We start from the raw sequence: 6,053 nt of genomic DNA, 5'->3' as shown, positions 1-6,053 counted from the left end.
ATTTCTGTGAAGCCAGTCACACGTCACTGACTGTGCTTGCGGTTCATATTTGTAAGAGACATTGAAGCGAAGGTGGGGAGAGGTCTCTCAGAGCAAGTCCTGGTGTTGGGAACAGGGCAAATGTCTGACTGGCCTGAATGTGATAGGAGTTTGCCCTTCTGCCCATTCCTTTTTTAAAAATCCTGGAAAGGCTTCCAGCCAATTCCTCAAACTGTTCTCTGGTTGATTCAAGCTTTAACATTGACCACAACCTTGAGGTCCTTTTAAAAACAACCCTCTTCTGCACTTCTGTATAGCATTGACCAAGTCAATAAAACGGGCTCTAAAAGTTGCTTCTCTACGTTATAATATAGCAATGTTTCCATTTGGAGCCTTGAGGCTTGTCAGATACCTCCAACTGCACAGAATACATGCTCAATAAACATTTGTTAAATAACTTCTTGAAAAAACTATTTCCTCCTCTGAACTGGAAGCTTATCAAAAGTGTGGTCCTTTTTTTGTTAATCTTTTAAAAGTGCATCTCTTGTGCTCACTTATGCAAAACTCTTAGCTCAATGCTGAGCATGCAATAGATATTCAGAGTACATTTGTTGGCTAATTAAATGATTACGGAGCAGAGGAAGCAGAACGGATCTAGTCTTGTTCTTATGGGTCTCTCAGCATTCCCTTGCTGTGTCCTACTCCCCCCACCTCAGGATCTCACACCTCACACACACATTCAGCACACACCCTCTGCCATCCACCCTGGCCCTGGAACCAGTGAGGGCCACCTGAGCACTTTTTCTATATGGATGCACCCAAGGCCAGAGCCCTGCCAAATAATTACTTTCCAGGAAACATACGACTCTGTTCTGCTTTTGTAATGCAGCCAGAGTGCTGTGCCAACAAGCTCTGTGCAAGGATGGATCTTCCTCTTCATCCCACTCTATCAGAAAACTCTGCCACCGGGCCATTTGCCCATCAATTAAATTGCCTAGTGTGGATGGAAGGGTGGGGAAAGGAGCTGGGCAAGCTGTCTGCTCCATGTTTAAGTGAATTTATATTAAATTTTGAAGGGGATTGTGATATTTTTTTTCTTTCTTGAGGTTGCAACCATTTTATGAGTAGACACGGGAAAAGAAATGTGATTATGTGATTGTCTTTTTCTATTGCGTTATTTTTACTGCTGTTTATTTTCTGATGTCTTCATTAAAAAACGGTCTTCCTTCAAAATGAAGGCTGGATCTTATTCCAGAATGACTGGAGGCAAGATCCCTGGCTTTTCAGAACCATTCGAGGTTTCAACATTGACTTAACCTCCCCAAGCCAGGGTGTCTGTTCTAAAAACGGTGATCATAAGACCTGCCCTGCCTCCTTCAGGAGGCTCCTTTGAATAATAGTTCTCTTGAATGCTCCTTGAAAAACTGTATCCGTGTAACGTCTTGTTTTTCAATATGTTAAGAATGTGATCCTTTGATTCTTTTTAAGAAACTGCTCAGATTGGTAATGACCATTGTATCACAAGACTGACCAGAAACCAGGTCAACGACTTAAGAACCCTGTGTAGGGAAGACAAATGGGAAATGGCGATGGGAAGGGAAGGAGGCATTAGAGTGCCCCCAAGTGGCAACTTGGGAATGAAGCCTGGAAGGCAGAGGGAGGGGGTGACCCTGCTACTGTGACCTATAGTCAAAAGGAAACCATCTAATACTCATCTCTCATAGGAACATTTAAATACCATAAAGAAAAACAAAAAACTAATGTATTTCATGCGGTCAAATTGTGCTCCAACTGGCTGGCTTCCCTTCCAAGGCCTGCCACTTTGTATTCAACTCTCTGCTCTGGTAACACAATGAAGTGTTTGGATTCCATTAAGAAACCTCAAAAAAACAAGCAAACCTTGGACCTTTAGAGTTAGCAGAAAAGCTTTTAAAAGCTTCTCACAAGCTATTATTTGTGCATTCAGAAAACCATTAGGACTGCCTCCTTTTGGAAATACGTGTGATTTTTTTTTTTTTTTTTAGCTTCTGATTTTAAACATTAATGTTTTCTTACAGTGACCTTTGTCGTCAAGAACAAATTTCCCACGCCTCACCAGACAATGCAATCAGTTTCTAAGATGCTGAGACGTGGACTGGATTTCTAACAGTGAAGTGACATATCTTTCTACATGGATGATATGCAGTGATGGGAGGAAACTTGGAGACAGGAGTTGGAGGAGTGAAAAAGTGGGACACAGAAGCATCTTGAATACTTAGAAATACAGTGAGAATCGCGAGGGCTTTGGGAGAGCCTCGTGCCAGAGAAGGGTATTTGGCAGTTGGGGCATGGAGATATGGGGGACCAGATGGAATCGCAGGTGGAAGGCATCTCCTTTTCACTCCTAATGCTCTCAAGAAATGGAGACTTGGGCAGACACCCCAAGAGGCATCGAGCAGTGGCTGGCAAAGGCATGCAAACTCTGGGCAAGCTCTTGGGCTTGACCCCAGCTCTGTCACTAGCTGCAGAAACTCGGGCAGCCAGTGTCTCCAGTAGCCCTGAGAGCAAAACTCCAGCTAATTCGTATCCAATTCCATAACCCCTTACTGAGCAAGACTAATACCCGCTTCTCTATGCCATAAACCTGATTTTACTAAATTTATGAATTGGATGGGCTTTCCAAGTACTTTGCAAAGGAGAAAGAATATATGTGTAAATGTAAGAAGTATAGGCTTTGGAGCCAGGCTGCCAGGTTTCAAATGCCAGCCCCACCTACCAGCTAGGCGGCCTCTTATCATCTCTTTAAGCTTCAGTTTCTTCATCTGTAAACTGGGACTAAGGATTAAATGCAACGATACATGTAAATTTCTTAACACAGTGCTTGGCACAGAGTAAGAACTCAGTAAGTGGTAGCTACAGAATAATGATAATAACTAATAATAATAATAATTTTCATCCTTTATATTTGAGACATGATGTAATGCCTGGTCAAGTTCAGGGAGATAGGAACATCAAGGACATCATCTGCATACAGGCTTAAATCAGAAGGTCTTTTGCAGTGTGTTTGACCTTCATATCTCTCTTTTTAAAAGTGTAATTAATTGCTTTAATTCCTAGTTACTAAAGTATACATGAACACAATATAAAGCTTGGACATTTTTTAAAAGCACAGAATAACCATTGCTAATCACCTGCTATATAACCATACTTATACATATAAATAAATGTATATATTTTAAACAAAACTGAACTCATACTATACATAGTTCTATAATTAGCTTTTTTCACTTAACAATATGTTGTGAACATTGTGAAACTTGTATTTTGAAAAGGTGATGTTTAATTTCTGTACACATTTTATTGATGAATATGTAATAATTTAATCAATGCTATATTGCCGAACATTCAGATTATTTCCCGTTTTTCCTATGTAAATTACACTGCTTATTTCTTAAGGATAAAAATTCCAGTGGGGAAAGATATAAACATTTTAAGGCTTTTGATTCATGTTGCCAGATATTCCATCAGAGAAGTGACACTAATGTATATTCCCCTCGTGGTTTTCAAATGCTACTTCTCTGAATAGTATCAAAATGTTTGCCTACTTGGTAGGTGAAAATGAAATGTCTTTAGTTATTTTGCATTTTTTGATTTCTAGGGAGTCTGAATATTTTAAATATATATATAGAGAGAGATCACATATTTCTTTTTTGGTGACTTATCTATTTATGAGTTCTTTGCCTATTTTATTATTGAAGTGTTTCATATTTTTCCTTAATTTGTAAGAGCCCTTATCTGTATGATATAAACTCTTCATCACCTATGTTATAAAGTTGGGAGAGAGGGTTAAAACCTTCCTTTCCCAATTCACATGATAAGTGAAAATATGTGGAAGAAACAGAATACAAAACTATATACATAGTAGATAGCAGTTTTACTTTTAAAGCACATAAAAACAAAGTAAAATACTAAAAGAAACCCAATAAAAAAGTTAACAAATTTATTTTTTATATATTTTTTTATTTTCCAACTCTTTGCAATCAACATATTTAAATCACAATGATTTTGTACTTTTTCTCCCAATCAGATTATAACTTCCTAGGGAACAGAGATACCTGTGCTTCATTTGTTCCCTGCAGTGGTTGACAAGTATTTGCCAAATAAATAAATTAGTGAACTAATATTTTTGTTTTATTTGATCATAAACACTTTATTCTCAGTGATATATTCCTATGTCACTTCCACTGTGGTCTTGGTTAGCTGATCTGGGAAGCAGAGGAATTAATTTGTTTAAGAAACTAATTTTAGAAGAGGCAGTTGGTGGTGCTCAGGTTATATCTACAGGAAGCAACTTTGAAAGCTTTCAATAAACATCATCAATTAACTCCCTCCCCTCAAGCCTTATCTGAGGCTTGCTCATGGGGTGCAGGGCTCCACTGACACCAGCAAGATACAGGAATGTGTCATAATCTCACTCATATCCCACTGTGAAACAAAATTCCACTCAAAAACTTCTCTGTCTGCTTTTTAATAAAAAAATCAGTCTCAGAGCTGTCACTGTGGTCCCTAAGGATGAAAAAGACACCAGACGTTAGACTTGTGGATATGAGATCCTAGCAGCTAGAGACAAGAGGGCAGTGGGTAGAGAAAGTGGTGCCTGGGTAAAACACTGCCCTCCTGGTGCCACATTGCAATGTGGCACTTCCTTCACGATACAGGGTAGGAAGGGAATTTCTGCAATTACTTTGAATCCAGGCTTGTCAGCAGTGCAGCAAATGGGATCCCTCTGCTGTGTGAAGAGGCCCTGAGAGCTATCGTAGGGCATAATCAGGGCCGTTTGCAATTGAGTCTCCTGCCAATGGGCACAGGCAACTGTCAAGGAATATTGAAAAGTATCTGAGCCCTGGCTGGATAACTCAGTTGGTCAGAGCATCTTCCCCATACACCAAGGTTGCGGGTTCGATCCCTGGTCAAGGCACATAGAAGGATCAACCAACGACTGCATGAATAAGTGGAACAGCAAATCGATGTTTCTCTCTCTCTCCCTCTCTCTCTAAAATCAATCGATACATTAAAAAGTAGCTGAGAAGTGATATTTCACTTAGAAAAGTTGGGGGGTCACAGTTGCCTTGCCTCAAATGAAAGTGAGTTAGAAGTTCAGCTCTTTGAAGATAAACTCCACATGGGAACAAAGAGCTCTTGGGTGTTCAGTGTCACCCTGCCTTAGGCAGCAAAGCCAGGCATCAGGAGATTGGTGCATCGATTTTGCCTGAAGGGCTGTCTCTCCTGAATACCGTGGCCCTCTCAGGAAAGGGCTCTGTGCCATTCTTATTGAGCAGCCTTCCGAAAAGAGCTGAGCGGTGGGGAGGGCAGGTGGGGCCCGCTGGAGCCCAAACACCTTCACAGGCAGATGGGGACTTGCCAAAGCCTTCCATTCACCAAGAGGGGCCTTGTCTATCCGACCACGGCTCTGAAGCTACTCGGTATGGTTGCCTGATACTTCTGGCCAGCTCCCCCCAATATTATTTTCTCTTCTTTCACCTACACCCTCCCCTCAACACCCGCCTGCATGTGACTTTCTGGAACACCCTCTATTTCCTTACTTTATTTGAGAACAAAATATTATATGATCAAATCATCAATGTGTCCAGCTGGTGTAGTTGACATAGAGCAGAAAAAGCCTGTGTTTCTGGACAGAAGAACTTAGAAAAATTTCACACCATTGTCCTCCAGGCAATTTGTCTTTCAAATACTTTTCTTCCATGGAGAAAATTCCAAATGACAGTAAAAAGAGAAACGGTTCCTTTAGAAAACACAATATTAGTATAACAGTATTTTCTGAGGGTGTTAATTACTGATTCTCTAATTGCTAAATTTAAATCACATACAATGATAGATATTAAAATTACTTTTTCATAAAGAAGCTTTGCACATATTTCATCTTCCCCAAAGAGGCACCTCTACGATTCCTTTAAGTGTTCTAGAAAAAATCTGCACTTTACAAAGTGCTTTTGCATATATTTTCTCAGTTGGTCCTTATGTATTAAGACGCAATGGCATTTCCCCCTCATTTTTTAAATGAAGATGCCCAGACA

The sequence above is a fragment of the Miniopterus natalensis genome, chromosome 19, assembly GCF_054644295.1.
Source record: "Miniopterus natalensis isolate mMinNat1 chromosome 19, mMinNat1.hap1, whole genome shotgun sequence".
Classification (NCBI taxonomy): Eukaryota; Metazoa; Chordata; class Mammalia; order Chiroptera; family Miniopteridae; genus Miniopterus; species Miniopterus natalensis.
This window is presented reverse-complemented; position numbering follows the sequence as displayed.